Below are 19,927 nucleotides of genomic sequence, written 5' to 3'. Positions count from 1 at the left end.
ATGAAGTGGGCTGCGCTTGAACATCAAAAAAGAAAGAAAAAAATCGTTCAATGTTCGCAAACACTTGCAGTTGTCGCCACCGACATGCGTAGTTGTTTATCCGGTGACTGCTTTCGACCAGCAAACAAATAGTAAAGGTTATCGCACAACCCAAAGCGCGCCTTTGTGCATAGGAAGTCTCTCGAATGTTATCGATGGTTTCAGCTATCTTCTATGTTTTCGCCCACGCTTGTGTAATCAAATTCTGTGCGCGATGGGAATGTAGTGTGCCTTCGAGAACTTACTCGAGCAACAGTGTTTGCGTAGAAGGTTCGTTTGTCCATGTGTAATAGCCGACGCGTCTGATCCGCAGATCAGATTTCGACGATCGCCGATTCGCCGCTGTGCTTTGAGCATCACTTGCTTTTGTGGGCACAGGTTCGACCAATAAAAAAAGAAGTTGATTTCGTGACTGACAGTTTTTTGCTACTGTTTTCTCCGCCGTCCCCGCACCACTATCATGCGAATCTTGTTTCAGACTTTCCCGAACTCTCGCAATTTCCTGTAGTGCTTAAAATTTCTTGTTTCGAATTTTACGTTCCAAGTACACGATTCGATAAGGAGGAACACCGCAACGAGGGTTGATCACAACAAGGGTTGAACACTGAACGAGGTTCGAGTTGATAGTCCAGTCGTTGTGGTGTGAACCTCTCCTCTGGTCCTCTGTGTTTTGGCTGGTTTTTTCGTTCAGGGAGTCCGGAATAATTTTGATCACCTACGGTTCTTTAAAGCGTTTGCACAGTACACGAGCGTGTTTCCATTTCGCCTCCGTCGATCGAGATAACATAAATTGATTTCTGATATTCGGTGGCTGCCAACAACCTGGTGGCCTAACGAGATGGAACGATTCTGCTCCAACTCTAACATTCGCGCGTCGTCAGTGGCCCGAACTGCGCTTCGCCGACGACATCACTAGGATCGACTGCTCAAGACAGGTGGATAACACGAAAGCAATAAAATCAAGCGAAAGAAATCGCTAATTTCCGATAACGCCATCCGATAACGGATCTAGACATTACCGACGTCGCTACACGGACAACTTCACTGCGCGCGCAGTCAACGTCACAATTTTGCGCACCACACGCGATAACTGACATCTAGTCAGCGAGATTGTCTGAGAGTGCGATAAACGAGAGAAGAACAATAATAACAACAACAAAAAAACGAATAAACTGCACATCAGTGCGTGTGTTCTTGAATATTTCACATTAGGTACGCGAGCGAAGATAAACGCAGGCAGCTGTACTTACAGTGGTTGCGTAGCTCTGTGAGTCGGTTTCGGTCGGTTGTTCGCCGCAAATTTCTCTATAGTTGCAATCAACACAGAATCCATCATAAATGAAAGAAAATAAAAAAAACGAAGATAAAGGAGTAGAAAGACTAATTGCTATCGTTTCCAAGAACATCGTGTGGGGCGTTGAAAAAGAAAAGTAAAAATAATAACATTGTCAGATCATTTTCTCTATTCTGTTTGTTCACCATAAGGGACCAGACGTTATGGCGACGGCATACAATAGCCAAAACAGACGAGTGACAAAGAAAAAAAAAAGAAAACGAACACATGACAAAGGAGTGGAAATCCTAGAAATACTCGTCTATAGCGTAAATGCATCCTCATGACAGTTTCGCGAGAGCGAAGCTAGAGCAGCACAGTAGCTGAAGGTGGTTGAGAAGACAAGTTTTTTGAGGCAGGACGTGCTCTGGCAGGCACGCTAGAACTTAAAATAAGGGGACGAATTCCCTAGAAAACGGGTCCATATTCGCGATTTTGAACAAAAGATCGCGCGCACTGAGGAAAAAAAGGGGGGGAAACAAAACTTTTTTTCCTCCTTTTTCTTAAGGAATCGAACCGAACGACGGAACCGTTGAATGCGAAACGAGATCTATACATCACGCGCGTGAAAACGACACAAATGTTTCTGGCCTTAGCGTAAACAATCGCGTATAAATGAGGTTGTGTGAAACAATATGCAGCTAAGTACGCAGAAAATGCACATAAAACATATACAAAAACGCTCTCGGACTGAACGACTCAAACCGGTGTAGACCACGCGTTGTGTCTACACACGTGCTGGGCTCTTCACGAGAGTTAAGTGCAGTATTTAGCAAGCAAAAAATTCCGTGCCTCTATAAGTGATCCCTTATAGTTCCTCGTGTACCATGGTTACGAATAACTGATTACGAGCACGAATAACTAAACTTCATTTCTTGTGCATAATCATTCCCACTTTTTTCTCCTGAGTCAGCGTCTGTGAGGCGGACTGAGTGACCGAACGATATCCCCAGTGGACTTTCTCTTCTTCTTTTAATATTTCCGTCCCCTTTTCCCTTTCCCCAGTGTAGGGTAGCCAACCGGGCTCAGTCTTGGTTAACCTCCCTACCTTTCCTTTATCATTTGCTCTCTCTCTCTTCTCCTTGTTATTTATACGGTTAAATTAAATATTACGGATTCAACAATGCACCTACGCTTCCTTTGGCTTCATTCCCTGTTCACTTCATATAGTCAGGATTAATTTTGACCGCCTGGGATTGCGCACCCAAATCGAAGCGCACGAGCGTTTTTGTATTTGGAACCCCGAGAAATGCAGCCGCCGCGGTCGGAATTGAACCCGCGAGTTCGAGCTAAGCAGCGCAGCGCCATAGCCGCTGGAACACCTCGGCGGGTAGCCACAGATATGTGAAGAACAAAGTTCCAGATAACCTGGCTCGTTTAACTGGAACACGCGTCCACATACTATGTTCCGCGGAAATGTACGTGTTTCACATTTATTCAGAAAGAAGCATGGCTCTGAGATATACGGAACACACATTTACGTGTATTTCATACGTGGAACGCCAGTTACATTGGTTCAGTGGAAAATATTATAAAAAAGAAGTGTTCCGCCTACTAGCTAGAACCTAAGTGGGACAAAGATACGAGTGTACACCGTGCGTCATCATCATCATCAGCCTGGTTACGCCCACTGCAGGGCAAAGGCCTCTCCCATACTTCTCCAACAACCCCGGTCATGTACTAATTGTGGCCATGCTGTCCCTGCAAACTTCTTAATCTCATCCGCCCGCCTAACCGTGCGTCAACTGGTTCACGATTCTGGGTTCAGAGCTACGCCGAGCAAGAAGACAATTCGCAGAAAGCCTACGACACGAAGTGGACAAAGGCGTGAAACCCACCTTCTCAAAATCGCACGCTCCTCCGGGAAAAAAGGCCGCTTCCCACTGCGTTGCCAAGGAGCCGTCTTCCTCGGGTCAACAAACACAGTCACACTTTCCGTGGGCCAGCAAAACCACAATCACTTCGAACGTGCTACACTCGCCGTCCATCCTGTCCTATACCGTGCACATGGCGAAGCAAGAAAGTAGAGTGGCCCGTCCTAAACGCCCGACGTCGGTATACACACAGTTTGCCTCGTTTCTGCGTAGTTAAGCCCAATTACTGCAGCAGCTGCCGTTAGCTTGCTCCATCTTCAGTGTCCGCTCAGCTTCCGTCGAGGAGACCCCTGAACGGTCCGTATACACCCTGCTTTCGGCTTCTAATTGCGCTAGTTAGGGTGGTTTCTGTCGATTTACGCTGCATTCAATGGCCGCTCGGAGTCCGTTGAGCGCCGGACGCTGGCGCAAAAATAAAAGTTTTCTCTCTCTCTCTCGGAGTCCGTTGGGAAACGCGTCTCGGAGCGGTCTCCACCTCAAGCGCGGCGCGGCGTCTCATGGAGGCGGTAATAGTTTTTTTTTTTTTTAACCCTGAAAGAACTCCTGCTTCGCGAAGATTAAAGCGGTGGGGTCGCTTTCGCCTGACGCCGTTGTGAGAAGTTGAGCTACGAGGTCGCGCGCGCGTGTACGGTTTGGCGAAAGCTCGCTCGCTTCATCTTGAATGCGGCCGGGACAGTCGTGAATGCCTGCCTCGCCACTTGGAGCCACGGGCTAAGCTCTCTTACTAAGCTGCGTGATAAGCTCCAGATGTCGGGCATGCCGCCGAGGTTTCTCAGCTGCGCTCCGCCGAGCTAGTTGCTCTGAAATGCCTCTCTCTCCCTCTCTCTCACTCTCTGTTTTCTTTTTTTTTTTCCTCGGGAGAACTTCGGGGTGGTTCCACGCGCACGCTTTGCGTAACAAGCGTGTTAGGGCGAAGCGCCCGTCGGGCCTGCTTCACACGCACACACACAGACAAAAAAAAAAAAACAAGCTCGCGGTGGTCTCGTGTTTAGCGCGCTTTTCGACACAGTCGCAAGCCTCTCCGCGCAGTTGACGCGCGCATTTCAGCGCGCTGGCTCTGTGTCAACACCGCCAGCCCGCGCCTTGAATCCCGCTCCCCTTTCAGCTCCTCGTTTGCGAGTCATCACGCCTCCAAATGCGCTTCTCCATTTTGTAACCTTCCTCAACCCTTTCCCCCCTTCCTTACTCTCTGATTATACTTTTCTTGAATGCTTGCTAGCTCTTCTGTTTGATTCGTCGTGGCTCGCTGCCTTCTCTAGGTCAGCCTTTCCACCCTCGCCCCCCCCCCCCCCCCCCCAAAAAAAAAGAAACAAGTGTAAACAGACCTATCAGCTGAGCATTGTCGTCAGTGTAAGCAAATACACTTGAGCGAAGACGTGCGCTTCCGGTTGTTACGTTACTCTGCCCTACACCCATTTGCAAGATAATGGAAAACAAACTAGCCCCATCTGCTAGCCTTTTAAGATCGCGGCGACCCACGGTCACGCCCGCAAGTGAAATGATATGTATGCGTGAGGTAAGAATAGGCACCCTTTCATAATCCGCGAGTGGGCGTCTCGGCGTTGCACATTTGCCCAACTAATGAAGGCACAGTTCGCAGTTCAAGCGACGACAAGAGAGCGAGAGAGGGAAAAAGGATAGGCAGGGAGGTTAACCAGACTAAGTCCAGTTTGCTATCCTACAAATGGGTAGGGGAATGGGTAGTGAAAGAGGAAGAGAGAGAACTTAGGTGTAGGATGTCTATAGTCGGGCACTCAAGTCTGTTGCCCTCAGGTAGTGAAAAAGCGCTCGAACTGAAGCGACGACAAAGTTCCAGCTGTGCATGCTGGGTCTTGTCACTTGCGCACGCTCTCATGACGCCTCGTTAACATTTTTCCGTGTCGTAATGTACGAGCAAACAGTGCTTGTTGACGAAGTTTGTCAGAATGACTACGCTACCATTGGTTGGGCAAATCGCATTGCAAGAAAGTTAAATTCACGGTTATTAAGGGAGTCGGAGTAATCACAACCTCGAGTCATACAGCGAAGGACTGAATAAAGTGTCGGACAAGTGTAACTTGCCTAAGGCGGTGTCGTCGTTTGATGAATGGGTCGGGTCTGGCATGGGCTGACGTCTAGGACAATTACAGCAAAACCTCGTTATAACGAAGCTGAAGTGCGGGCCAGCATTACTTCGCAATATCCATTGATTCTCTCTATATATTATTGCAGGTCTTATGTATATATATGTATTATTGCAGAATTTCAGTGAGAATTTCAAGAGGACTTCCTTCGTTATATCTCGTTTCGTTATAACGAGGTTTGACTGCAACTCGCTGTAGAACCCCGCGAGCGAATATTCCATTGTGAGCCGTCAACTTGGCGCGATCCCTCTTCCCCATTGCCCACTTCCTCCAGTAGGTCTCGAGCCATCATTTGTTATTCTAGCTATCTCTCTTTCTTTTCCTTTAATCATTTTACGTGTCAGCTTTCCCACCTGGAGTCGGCGAACCACACATCTTTTTCCTTCTTTTTTTTCTTCGCTCATCTTTTTGACTGGGCCAACACCTGGAAATCTGAACAACGAAGATTTCTCGCTGTCTTTCGCAGACACCGCGAGGTCTCGTTGAACACGCCAGGATACAGAGAGAGAGAGAGAGAGGGTAACGCTTGTGTGCGTGGACGAGCAAAACGAGTGGAAGAGGGGGGTTGTGAGCTCGCAGCTGTCGGGCTCTACGCAAGGCTACGTTTTGCGCCGCGATGAGCAAGTTTTATTGAAGTGTTCTCAGAGGCGCGCTCGCGAAACAGCACACGACGTGCATATGTCTCGCCAAGTGCCGTCTCGTAATTAGCCAGCGAAACGAAAAAAAAATTAAGACAAAACAATCGATGCTCCCGTAACGCCGAGAAAAGTAAAGGAATTGGGAGATGACCGCGGCGCGGTGTACTCTCGCCGTGGTTCGGGCGCGAGCGAGAAAGTGCGAGAGCGAGAGAGGCGGATGGCATTTGCTCTGATCGAAAAAAAAGCAAAAACTTACAAGAGCCGGCGCTTGAGCGACTGTGAGTTGTCAGAAACGATAGAATAGCGTATATACGAACGCCTCAATGAAACTATAGGCGCTCTCTCACCTGGTGTTTAATGCGCGAAGTATGTAGAGAACGTAGAACGTAGGTAGAGATCACATGGTGGCATGGATTATTAGTGTTACTTGACAGATTTGTCGGTTAGTGGCAGTGAGACGTTGAAACAAAAGACGGGGGTCTTTCCTGTAGTAGATAACAATCTTCTCCCTCCAAGATAGACGTGGAATAAGCTCCGAGGAAACGTACACTCCTAAGCAAAATTACACCCTTTGGGTCGTACCTTGCCCCACAACGATAATCGTCATCTGTCTTGCCCCCATTTCCTTTCTTTAACGCTGCGAGCCCGGCACTTCCACGTCACGAACGCCATGCGCGTTATCAGCACGACAGAGTATACTCGGAAGGAAAGTAGCGAGCGCAGCGTTTTCAAGAAAGATGATGATGAAAACGTTTTATTTAAAGAAAAAAAAGGGAGAGGGGAGTTAGGAGAAGGGTGGTCGGATTCTTATTCCGGAATTCCGTTGGCTAAGGCCGCCGCCCTAGCTCTTTCCACGAGGGCTCGCTGGTCCTTGAGGGTTGAGCTGGACAGGGCTGCCTCCCATCCTTCCCACGTTGGCTGTTTTATAGTTTCTAAGAGACTATTAGCCTGGCAGGCCCATACCATATGGTACAAATCTGCTTTCTGCCTGCAGAATTTACACTCGGCCGAAAAAGATTGTGGCTCAATAGCATGTAGCTTCACTGGGTTATTAAATGACAGGGTTTGTAACCTTCGTAAATGGCATTCTTCTGATTTGTCTAATCCCTTAGCTGGGCCCGGGTATTTTCGTCGCGATAAGCGCAAGTGTTGTAATACGTCTGCATAAGTTATTAATGGCACTGGGAAGTCCGAGTCTTCGGGGAGGGAGGAGGAGGGACCCTGGGGGAGAAAAGCTCGGGCGGCAGCGTGTGCACGCTCGTTTCCCTCTACACCGTCGTGACCTGGCACCCAAATCAGCTCTTTGCGCGAAGCGAAGACCCCAGATTGTTTCAGGATCCTGCAAGCTAGCGGTGCAATTCGGCCCCGCGTGTAATTTCTATATGCAGTTTGCGAGTCTGTAATGATGTATGCTGAACTTGGATGCGAAGCCGCCATGGCGATCGCCGCCTCTTCCAATTCTGCAATTTCCCCGTGCCGAACAGAAAGTCCATTGACCGTCTGCCCTTGATGCACCACCAATATTGTGGAGACTCTTCCCACCGGACCGGCAGCATCCACGAAGAAGGCTCCCTCTAATTTAGAATAGATCTGGTCCATCTTCTTGGCTCTTGCCCTGCTCTTTGCTTGATGATATTCTGGGTGCATGTTTTTAGGAGGGGGCAGTGTCGCGAATTTGCCCCTCCACTCTTTCGGAATGTCTTGTCTTGTTGCCGTATAGTAAGGACAGCCGATATTTAGGTCCTCTAGTACCTTGCGTCCTGTTTTCGTTCCTGCCAATCTGGCATATTGACTTAATAAATGGGCCTCAATTATCTCATCTGTTGTATTGTGCACCCCCAACTGCAATAAGCGCTCTGTGGATGTTTTGACCGACAGTCGTAGTGCCTTCTTATATGCTGTTCTGATCATGACATCGAAATGTTTTAAATCGCACCTCCTCATCCGAAGGTACGGAGCTACGTACACAATTCTGCTGAGTGTAAAGGCTTTGACCAAACGAAGAGTGTCGTTCTCCATCATCTCTCTCGTTTTATTGGTGATACGTGTGATCATTCGCATTACTTGTTCGCATGATGTACGGAGTTGAGTAATCATTGCTGCGTTGACACCCTTGTTGTTAACCAGTAATCCCAGGATACGCACTGTCTCCACTTCAGGGATCGCAGCGTCGTGCACCCTAATTTTGACCGGGGCTTCATCTTCTCGTCTGCGCATGATTAGAAGTGCCGATTTTTCCGGAGAGCAGCGCAGTCCGCACTCCTCGGCATATTTTTGGACTGTCGAAGCAGCCTCTTGGAGCGCCTCTTCCATCTGCCCCAGACTGCCCCTCGTCACCCAGACCGTGATGTCATCTGCATAGAGGGCGTGCCGAATTCCTTCTATGCGATCGAGTTGCTCAGGCAAATTTATAAGAGCAATATTGAAGAGCAGAGGGGAGAGGACGGCCCCTTGTGGCGTACCCCTGGTGCCCATAGGGATTGGCTGGGACCTAAAATCTCCGATTTTTACATGAGCCTGTCTGTCTAGTAGGAAGTCTCTGATGTATTCAAAAGTCATTCTTCCACACTGTGTCTTCCGCAGGTTCTCCAGGATCTTTGAGTGCTTCACATTATCGAAAGCGCCCTTGAGATCTAGGGCTAAGATGGCTCTGCTACTGCGTTTGTTGGGTGGGTCAATAACTTCCATCTTGAGTCGCACGTCTTGCGTGGATAGGCGCTCCCTGAAGCCAAACATGGTGTGGGGCATGTAATCGTTTTCCTCCAAATACGCTGAAAGTCTGGCATGCACTGCTTTCTCCATCAGCTTGCCGGCACATGACGTGAGCGAAATCGGACGGAGGTTGTTAATATTTACCTCTTTGCCCGGCTTAGGGATAAAGCTGACGTCTGCCGATTTCCACGCCAGGGGCAGCTTGCCAGCTCTCCAGCACTCATTGATATAATCCGTCAGCTGGCCTAGCATCTTCTGGTTCATGTTGGCGAGCAAGCCGACTGTAACTTTGTCCTGTCCTGGAGTCGTACCTCTTCTCATGGTTAGTAGCGCCGCCTGTATTTCTTCTACTTCGAAGTCTCTGTCGAGTTCTGGATTATCTTTGTCTTCATACTGCAACACAGGCTCGTCATCTTTGGTCGTACAGAGGTATTTGCTTGTCAGGGCAGCCACCAGCTGCTCATCCGTACCCTCATAGCCGTGGAGGGCTCTCTTGAGGTTCCGCTGCTGCTCTCCGCTCGTCTTGCTGGGTTCGATGAGGCATCGCAGTAGGCTCCACGTAGACTTGACGCCAAGCCCGGCTCTTAATGAGTCGCACTTGATTAGCCAGTTGTTTTTGGCTAAGGTCCACGCGTATTCCTCCGCTTGTCGTTTAATTTCAGCGATCTTGATTTTAAGCTTGCGATTGTGTTTTTGCTTTTTCCACCTTCTGGTGAGGCCTCTCCTGGCCTCCCAGAGGTGGAGAAGGTGGTTGTCGACTGCCGGGACATCCTCTGAGGTGTACAGCGTTCCCGTGACTTTCTCTCTGGCAGCTAGAAGTGACTCAGCCCATTGCTCATAATCCTCAATAGGCGAGTCGAGCTGAGGACCCTCGGACTCTCAAAAAAGCGACCAATTCGTAAGCCGAGCTTGTCCCCTGTGTTTACAATGCTTGTTGTGGTCTAGGCAGATTCGGAGTATATAATGATCTCTGCCTAAGGTTTCGTGCGTATTTTGCCACTCGCAATTTTTAACATTTTTGACTAGCGTTAAATCTGGGCATGTGTCCCTTGAAACGCTATTGCCTATTCTTGTAGGATGCTGCGGGTCCGTCAGAATAGTAAGAGCCATATCCGATATTGCTGCTGCCAGTTTCCTGCCTTTTACGTTTTGGTTGTTGTAACCCCAAAGAAAGCTGTGCGCGTTAAAATCTCCCACTATAATGAGAGGCGCAGTTTTGCAGCCTGCATTGCTTTTCGAAAAATTTCGTCAAAGACTGCTGTCTTGTGTTTAGGGCGGCTGTATATGTTAAGTACGTACGCCCCTTTACTGGAACGAGTGTTAGGGAGGATACGAATAAACACATGTTCTATTTCAGCATTAAGTTCGAGGTCTATAGTTGAAGCCGTACTGTCTTTATGTACAAGTAAGCAAGTCGAAGTGTGAAAACGCAAGCAAGGCAGCTGACGATTATCGTTGAGCGGCAAGATACTACCCAAAGTGTTAGCATTTGTTTAAGAGTGTAGAACAAAAATCAAGAGTGCCATGTAAAGTTTTTACACCCGTAAGGGAAACGGTGTAGGTCATTGGACAAACTAAACGCATCCTTAATGTTGCAAAGATAATATTAATCGCTCTTTTACACCATTAGGGAGCATTTACATAAATGCATGGCAACGGAGAAATATTTTTTTTCTCGAAAACCAATGCACCGAATTCAATTAGATTTGTTGTATAGAAGAGAAAAAGTTGCCTAGTGACTGTATAAGAAGCGGATATTCTTTTATTTAGGGCATCCTTTTTACAAAAAAAAAACGTTGAAATTGCAAATTTGACAAAAAGAGTAAATTTACTAGTCAATAAAAAATCGCATAAAATTTCATATTTCTCTAAACTCCAGATAATATTCCAACTAAGTGGACAAGACTGATGCATTACATGCCGCTCTTAAATATGCCCCTAATTTGTGAGTCGGACTTCTGAAGAACACACATAAACAATATAGAAATTTCATGTAAGTGGTATAAATTAAAAAAAAGGGGGACAGAACTCATCTACCATTACTATCCAGGCAATGCGAATAGCGTTATCTTTTGATGAAGATGTAGTTTTGTACACGGGAAAAGAGACGTTTATTCAACGAAAACACTCAGTTACTACATGCGCTTACACGCTAAATGCTTTTAACTTGAGTCGGTATATCTTATACAAGCGCTAGACGCAAATACAGCTTTGCAACATGCAGTTTTACAAAGCGTGCTACATGTCGACGCTGCAGGTTACATAGTTTACTAGTAAGAAACGTAATATATAGTACACACGCGAAACAAAAGTACACAGACCACAGAGTCGCCGAAAAAACATAATTTCTTCGTAATTATCAGGCATAAACGGAAACTGACGAGTGCACTAGAAAATCCGCAACGTCACGTTTGGACTGCAGTCTTTAATTTCAAGTTACACTCACAGGCAAATGAGAAAAACTGTTTTATCGCGCAATCCCTGATCCGTATGCTTTTACTCGCGGGTGTGCATATCTCACAAATATTTAAAAAAATACCTGTTTCTGTAAGGTTCCGCATCAGGCACTGCCGAAAAATCGATTTTGCCTGCTTGCGCCACGAAAAGCGAAGCGTCAACCATAAGTCGACGCCAAAGAAGACAAGGTCGACGTATACGTGGTTCAAATGATTCGATCAGTAGCTGTTGATTCTACGTCTCTATTCTGTTTTTTACGTTACTTCGGCATGTTGAATGTGGTAGGTGCGCAGTAGAGCGCTGATCAGCTCTTGTCGCAGCACATGCGCGCATGCGCAGCGAAAGCGCGGCGAGCGAGAGATTTTTCGTTTGGAGAAGGCGCAAACTCAGCACGCTTTCTTGCATGCGCTCTCTCCTCTTTCTAACCCCCTATCTCCCATCCCCAGTGTAGGGTAGCAAACCGGATACCGATATCTGATTAACGCTCCCTGCCTTTCCTCTTCATCCCTCTCTCTCTCAATGCGCCCGCACCCTAGGCCTGCATACTGGCGGCAAGTCAAGCTATAGCGCGCGATGTACTCTCTCGATCGTAAACTTCGCGCTTCAAAATTTTTAATAGCGTTAGCGTTGGGAGTGTCAGAGTGGTAAAAAAATATGTGCTTGAAGTGTGGGAAGCCGGTCACGTGGTAGAGAGGAGATGGGAACCCCAGGTGGTCCAAATTTCCAGAGCCCTCCAGTATGGCGTGCCTCATAATTAGATCGTGGGTGCGATCTGATTGAAGTGAAACCCCACAATATAATTTTTTAGGGGATGGGAGAGCTTAGAAGAGCTTGCCATGTGTGAATACTTCTGCGAACACTTTCAAAAATGATTATTAGTTGCCTGTGGCAGACATCAGAATTATAGTTCATATTATATATATATATATATAAGCGCAACTTTCAAAAACCTTTAATAGTTGCCTGTGGCAGATATAAGAATTCTAGTTCATGAGATGGTCTACTCGAAGTGGCCGACAATACTTGCACAACAAATTAAGGTGCAAAATCGAGTAATGAATAAAAAATCATCAAATAACTTTTAACTAATTACATTATGGTCCATATTGCAATTTACAAATTCTAGCCGTGGAGTTCGCAAGGCGGACCCATTTGGAAGGAATTTTCAAGATGACACCGGTTTCGAGACATAAATTCCCTAACTTTGCGGAGAAATGCATTGGCGTTCCAGTTAACTTGTTAAGAAAACGTCTTTTCATGCACTGAATCACACAAATATATATATATATATATATATATATATATATATATATATATATATATATATATATATATATATATATATATATATATATATATATATATATATGTATGTATGTTCTGCCGACACTGGTTCTGCCTATATATATAGGCAGAACCTGTGTCGAGTGAGTTCCTGAACGACGACGCCTTGCAATGTGGTGAAAGTGGTTTACATAATAGATCCGGTACCCTATCCGGGACGTAATGCTCTCTCATTTCTCCCGCATTTACCGCTAAATCGCCACTGATTTTTTTTTTTTAACTCGACAGTTTCCGGGAATTTTCGTTAAGAACAAATTCAAGGCCTAAGTCAACATTGTACTTCGCCTATTCACCAGAATTTACCGCTCTCTCTAAAATGCGACAAATTCCTCGTGTAGCGGCTGTATCACAAGAGCGCTTGCTTATGTGTTTTTCATATCTCAACAGGCAAGTCAGAGTTGGCCCCGAGTATTCTTGCTTCCTCCTTATGGTGTAATAAGTGCCAGAAGCACACTTTATTTTGACGATTGCGATATTATTGGTTGATTTTGGTGTTTTGAAACGAGTTGCTTTCTTTGGCTCCTTCGCCGGTTCTCGCGTTCGGTGGTCGTACTTTCAGCGCCGGTTTAAAGGTGCCGACGCGAAGGACGCGTATATCAGGCGTCTCAAATTAAAAGACCATCGGTGAGAACGTAGTTCTCAAGAACTTATGAGTTTTGGATTATCGTACCTGTCGTGGTAATATTACTTATTAGTCCAATTTCAACGAACAACCAGGGCTATTGCGAAGATTGTGAATCTAAGCAATGGGCAACACTGCGATGGCACAAATCGGCTGTGTTGTAAACATAAGCTTGTTCCATTAGTTTAATATAATATCGTGCGAATCGCTGCCATGCCTAGAAAATAAGATAACAAAAAGAAAGTTATGGCATGGGTACCAAGGTGACCTTGTTTCAAGACCAGCTGTTCTCTGCTTGGCTCACGAACTTCGAGGGTTCAGCCTGCCGTCGTTGCAGGTCGTGTGCTCGAATATCAAGGGTCATCAATGCTGCCCCGAAATCACATAGCTTTTGCCGCTCAAACTTAGGACAGCTTAATGGAGCATGTTCTATATATGTTCTCCCATGAATTGCCTCACGTGCAACGAGGCATATCTGAACGACGCAGGCGTGCTTGCTGTGCGTACGTTCGCACACATTACAAAGTAGCGTTTGTTCTTGAGCGTTTCTTGACGCAGCGGTTCACATATTTAGACACCTCAGCAATACGTACCGGTTACTCGTCAGTGAAAAATTTTCCTTTCTTCGAGCTGAGCAATGTGCAACGCCTTCATTGTCAATCGTAAAAATGGAAAAAACTTAGTAGGACATCGTTTACCGTAAGACCTACGTGGTTCTGAGTGAAGGCGGGACTGGCACGTGCTATGAACTAATGAGAGATTAGCTAGATGAGGGGGGGGGGGGGGGCATGGTGCCCTCCTCACGCTGCCACAAATGTTGGTTGCCAGAAACCCAATGACATGCTCTGCGTGAATGTGTAGCTGCGCGTGCATATTGGATAGTTATCTAAAGCATTCTCAGTGTGTTTAGAGATGGATGAAGAGAGAGGAAGCGCTGGTTGTTTGAGAGCTTAGTACTTTCGGCCGCAATATTTGCTTCGCATGGCGGCGCCGTTCCTTTCTGGTACTCAGCGCTAAGTTACAACAAGCAATGCATCCTTTCCTCAGGCACATTAGAATTCAAATCTGGAGTTACCTACATGATCAGTTGATTCTTGATGGTGAGAGACGTTTCTACGTCACTCGTCCACAGATTTCTGGACTGTATTGAACAGAGAGGCGCTCTTGGAACTTCTTCCTTAGCTAATGCTAGACCGGATTTCTTGAAATCCGTCCGAAATACGCTGGGGCTACTGACAATCGGGACTCTCCTTCCTCCTACACCGAAATTACTAAGCACTTTTATTTGGCTCGGTGGATCTACCCCCTCCCACAGTGCAAACTCAATAGACCTCAAGCTTTGACACTAAGGCTTCTACAGACGGGGGCTTACCCAAACCCCCTACTTCTTCACAAGGTGTACCCCGAAATTCAGACAACAAATGCATGTGCACTATGCAATGATTTAGCGAATTTACCTCACATGCTCTGGCGATGTCCCGCGTTACACAGCGATAAAAACAACACTTCTTCATGTTGGGATGCGGTCCTACACAGCCCCAACCTCGAAGAGCAGTTATGGGCTGTACCGACAGCAAGGTGTCCTCACTGCAACAAACACACGCCATCAAGCGCATCGTTCCTTTAAGAATTCTAATAGCTTTCTAGAAGCGTTCGGCTATCTACAACTTACATTTACAATCATCGTCGATGATTTCTGCACGTTTTTACACCCTTAAGGGTGTTTTTGTTTTGTCTCTTCCAGCGAATAACACCCTTTTCGTTAAGGGTGTAATAAGACACCTGTAATAATTTTTACGCCCTTAAAGGCTGTTTTCGTTTTGTCCCATGCCCAACATCCTGTCCCATGCCCAACATTTTGTTTTGTCCCATGCCTAACAAGCTGCCACTCGTAGAACGAAGGGAATGCATCGCGCATCTCAACACGAATTCATTTCCTGGGAACCCAGCATCTCAACACGAATTCATTTCCTGGGAACCCAAACAAATGCAAGTCGAGAATGCTATGTCAGCCTTCTCTAACCCATCAATGGAGTGTGGGGCATACCAGCTTCATTTTTTCCGCGCAATTTCACTGCCCTGCATCGGTGGAATATAATACGATAGAAAGATTGTGCACCTAAGTTCACGCACTGCCTCTTTAATTTTTTGGCAAAGATGAATGAATTGTAACTATGATCAATTTTTTTTCTTGCGCTAAAGAAAGACGCAGAAGAAGCCCAGGCCTATTTCCCCCCCTTTGCGTTCCAAAAAAGTTGAGGTATTCATGACAGCTACGAGCTTTTTTTTTTTCGGAATGTCAGGCATCGCAACGTACGATACCCACTGCTAACAGTAACAGATAATCCACTTATTAGCCCAATCTGAACTTCACAACGTTACAAAAAATGCGTGTTTGAGGCTTTCCAAGAAGCTTTGTTTTTTAGAACTTTTGTGATACTGGGCAGCCCTGAAAGATAAAAGATGGCGTTCGTGCGGAGGCTGCTGAACAGAACTCGGCTGAAGAGCGTAAAACAGGCACTGGTTGCTTGTACAGCGGACTAGTGCACACGCACGCTGTGTCTGACCACTCTGGAAGGCAGGAATGGTGACGTTGAAGTGGGGGAAACGAAGACACACTTGTCTCGCTTGAACAAAAGATGCCTTAGGGGCTGGCACATACAGGTGGGCACATAGATGTGGCCACCGTGAGATCCCATTCTTATTTTCTGCGCAACACTTTTCTGAGTCTTCAGATTTAGCTCTTCGTGAACGTCGCCCGATCAGAAAACACACTCGTAACTCTATGCTGCTCAATACGTTCCAGCAGTCGCACATACTATGTGACTGCTGCTGCTGCTACTTGTCAGAGAGAGACAATACTTTCCCTACCTCCCTGTCTTTCCTCTCTTTGTTTTTTCTGTCTCTCTCTTTTCGAAGGCTGCGCCACTTGCAGTGTGACTCGAGTTTGAGGCTGGCTCACGATCTCGACCCATGGAAAAGCACCACGTGCGTGTCACGCACCATCAAAGCACTACAGGCGTTACTGAGGACAACAGACCTTAACGCAAATTTCAGAATAAAATTATTGTGTATATGTGTAACTGTGCCTGAATGTGTTGTTTGTGTAATCTCTGCGCATACCATAATTAGCACCGAACAGCTGAAGTAACACGCCAGGCTAACATCTACAGCACATCGTTATAGTTTGTATCTCTCTTCATCCTCTTGTGTCCACCATAAGGGTAATAAGTGGCGAGATGTACTCGCAACACCAAAACTTGCGTGGAAATTACATTTATCTAAACTGTATGGAGAGCCTTGCTAACCTTTAAAATGCGAAAATAGCTCCTTCAGCAGCTGTCAGCACAATTGCGCACGTCAAGGTACTCCATCAAAAGCAAAGTCACTGATGAAAATAATAGATAATACATGTCTTAATTGAAATACTTGTGATTAGACCTGCGCTGCAAGTAAACTATTCCAGTAAAACGAGGTAAAAGGCAGACAGCTAGTTGTTTGCTCTCGGCATCAGTATGCCGTCATGCAGACGGTTCACTTCTTTCATTGTTTTCACCATGTTTTACATCAGGCACATACCTCAACTGCTTAAACAGCCGCTTTTCAAGTATGCTAGACGAGACACAGTTGACGCTCTTATTATCCGGCGTCCCTGTAGGGAGTTCTCGCACGGAGTCCACATTCTGCAAACCTGGCAAAGCTCGCTGACCAACTGAGAATTCCTCTTGAATGTGTAAAGAGCAGGGCGCAAAGATCAGGACAGAAGAAGAACACAAACGACAGGACCGGCGCCGGTCCTGTCCTTTGTGTTCTTCTGTCCTGATCTTTGCGCCCTGCTCTTTACACATTCAAGCTTGAACCAAGTAGCCCAAGCAAGAGTTTTACTTGAGAATTCCTCATTCTTTCTGAAGCTGCATACGCTTTGGATGACTGCGAACGTGCGAGACACGTGGCGAAACTAAACTTTGAGTGGACCGACTTAATTCGGCACCCGAAGGGGAAACGAAACTTTTGCGAAAGTTACCGCTGAGCATGTGTATGTGGGCTAGTTGGTTAAGCATGATTACAAAGATGGCGCCGAATAAAACAACACACGAAGAAGGGGGACTTGTCTCGTGTCCCCCTTCTTCGTGTGTTGTTTTATTCGGCGCCGTCTTTGTAATCATAAAGTTACCGCGTTGGAAGTGTATACGAATGCGATTTTATGCGAAGCATATTACTGGAGCTCAACCCAGCTCCTCAGGCGCGGCGGTGTCGCCTTCAATACCACGTGACACCGTGACGTCACGACAGAGGAGAAACGGGACTCCAATTCGCGCCGTCGCTCGCGCCGTCGCGGCGGTATATAAGCAGCTGCGCTTGCCTCTGCTAGACACTCACGAGGTGAGATGCCTCCTGGAGACAGAGCTGCTCGTTGGAATGAGAAGCGAAGGTTGCGGCGTGCTACAGAGACTGTTTCTCGGTGGCTTTGCTACGGCGCAGCGACTACGCGCCCCGCATCGGACGCGGTGAGCGTCGAGCAACGCAGCGTTCGGCGCGACAACGAAATGTGCGCCTGAGCAAGCGCCGCACGCCTGAGCCGACGCCGACGACACCGGCTTTTCTGCGACACGAGCTCCTTAACGCTATCGCGTTAAAATAAAGGCTAATATGCTTCGCATCCTGGGCTTAACCTTAGCTAAGCCACAGCCATTTTTTTTTTTTTTGCGTATACTATACGACTGCCTTCGTCGACGAACGACGCCTACAGCGTATGCGATCGGCGCGGACGCGCGTGCGTATCGGTTCGTTCGTTCGTTCGTTATTCCCTGATGAATGGCAAAGGCCGCAGCTGCTTCGTGTTTGCGGTCACGGAAGCGCACGTGGAACGCCCGGCTTTGCGCACGCCTTCGCGGTCGATGATGACACCGCAGCGGCCAGCTGCGAAAGTGTACGTGAAGCCTCTCGCTGTAGGAAGCTATTGGAAGCTATTGGAACGCCCAGGCAGCACCGAAAAGAAAAAAAGAAAGCTAGCTGCCTGGCCAAGCAGTCTGGTATTGAGAAGCGTACTTACGTATCGCCAGTAGCCACTTACACGAGCCCTCGGTGCAACATACCCTTCGATTCCAGGCATGCCCCCACTTCGAGGCCGCCAGGAAATTAAGTTCATTCGTGCGGGCTGCCAAGTGCCGAAAAAAAGCTCTGTAGGCGATAAGTTCAATGCGTCCTACGGGGAACCCAGCGCTAGCTGTGAAACGCTACGTCATGTTTGAACGTGCACCTAAAGTATGCTGACGCCGTCCCGTATAGAGATGCCGCGTAAATGGCACAACACCTTTGAACGATGAAAGATTCGCGCATATGTGGCTGCGTTTCAATACTCGCCGTAGACGGCGGAGTGGACAAATGTGGATGGCTAAGCGGACATCTTAAGCATCGCTCCAGTTCTGACGAAGACGTCGAACAGGACAGCTTCGCGAAGACAACATCGCACTCAGAAACGATGCAGGGTATACATTCCCGTCCAAACAAGATGGCGGCTGAGCAGGACGCTTGTAAACTCAACGGAAATGTCCGTCTGCGCACAAGAAAACGTTAGCGCACTTTCCTATGCGCCAAATGTAAGTGACGCGTTTCTTTCGTAGGTTCGCACACGCAGACAGTTAAAAATACAGAAATAATGTGCGCTTTTCATAGGTTTTTTTCTTGTCGCCGAAAGGTGGCTTCACGTCGCAGAGGCGCCTTTCCATAGTAGTAGCAACAACTTGACTTCGGCGAGTTGGTTGATCATGAGTAAAATTTGAAGCAGCTTGAAGAAGACGAAGACAGGAAACGAAAACACACAGCGCTCGTCCTGTTGTGTGTGTTTTTCCTTTGCTGTCTTCGTCTTCTTTGCGCTGCTTCGAGCTTTCCGTCACCTTCCAGTCGTTTCATTACAGGTGCTCGAAGCTGTCTCCTCAGCTCTCTACGCAGACTGACTCTGATGCTGGCCGGAATTGGAACACAGCCTATATATATCCGCGTTCGATTTAGCCCAATGCGTACAGCCAAGCTCCGCCCATCGTAGTGATTCCGCAAAAAATAATACCAAAAGGAATGTGGCGTTATAGCGCTCATGGAAGCTCCAAGCATGGCGGCTCAACTAGCGGGAGAACGGCGGCATGGATTTGCCTAATGCTTCGTCCTCCTGACTTAAAACGAATTTGCGACTTCGCAGCAAATCGACCATTTTTCAACTAAATATTGCGTTTATGAGGGCGACGATTCGCAATGATCATTCGTGTGCGCATAGTCTCATTGCCTTCTTCGATGGGAAAATAAAAATAAAATTCATTCGGACTTTTTCGGCCAATGAAGGCACGTAAATCGCAGTAAACGAAGCCACAAGAACGTCTGAACCTACTAGCACAAATAACAGACGAATCTACGTACCAAACAACATTCCGGTGGTGTATACGAACGATCACAGCGCCAGAGTTACCCCTAGTGGTAACTTTAGTGGGAAATCTTTCCGTAGTACACCGTGGTCCATGACCGTGAGCCTTTGAAACAGCGCATGCTCTCCCACATTCTACAAAGCCGGTGCCCAACGAGGTGAGAAGCGGAAGATGAGCGGTGAATTTGCCGACACGAAATGGCAGCGTGTACTATTCAATATTGCTTACTGCTCTCGCCAGGCTGTGTTACGGCGCTGTTGTTGGCATGTCAAGCCCGAGCACTGGTTGCCCATGGTAACCGGACACTGAACCTACCTGATCGATTTTTTTTGCTTTTCTTTCCGCCTGTTCTTATCAATGCTGGTAGCA

At 47.1% G+C, this 19,927-nt stretch overlaps 1 protein-coding gene across 1 annotated transcript in view; it reads right to left on the bottom strand.

Annotated features, from left to right (window-relative positions):
* Positions 1-18,238, bottom strand: part of LOC139060915 (uncharacterized) — a 42,163-nt gene extending 23,925 nt beyond the window's left edge. Inside the window, exons 1-2 of the mRNA XM_070540221.1 lie at positions 18,196-18,238; positions 1,290-1,344 (exon numbers count right to left, since the gene is read on the bottom strand). The gene's annotated coding sequence lies outside the window, so the exon portion shown is untranslated. The remainder of the gene's footprint in view (positions 1-1,289; positions 1,345-18,195) is intronic.
* Positions 18,239-19,927: the final 1,689 nt, after the last annotated feature.

This window comes from Dermacentor albipictus, chromosome 6, assembly GCF_038994185.2.
Source record: "Dermacentor albipictus isolate Rhodes 1998 colony chromosome 6, USDA_Dalb.pri_finalv2, whole genome shotgun sequence".
NCBI classification, from domain to species: domain Eukaryota; kingdom Metazoa; phylum Arthropoda; class Arachnida; order Ixodida; family Ixodidae; genus Dermacentor; species Dermacentor albipictus.
Note: the sequence above shows the minus strand (reverse complement) of the source record. Positions and strands in the feature narration are given on the sequence as shown.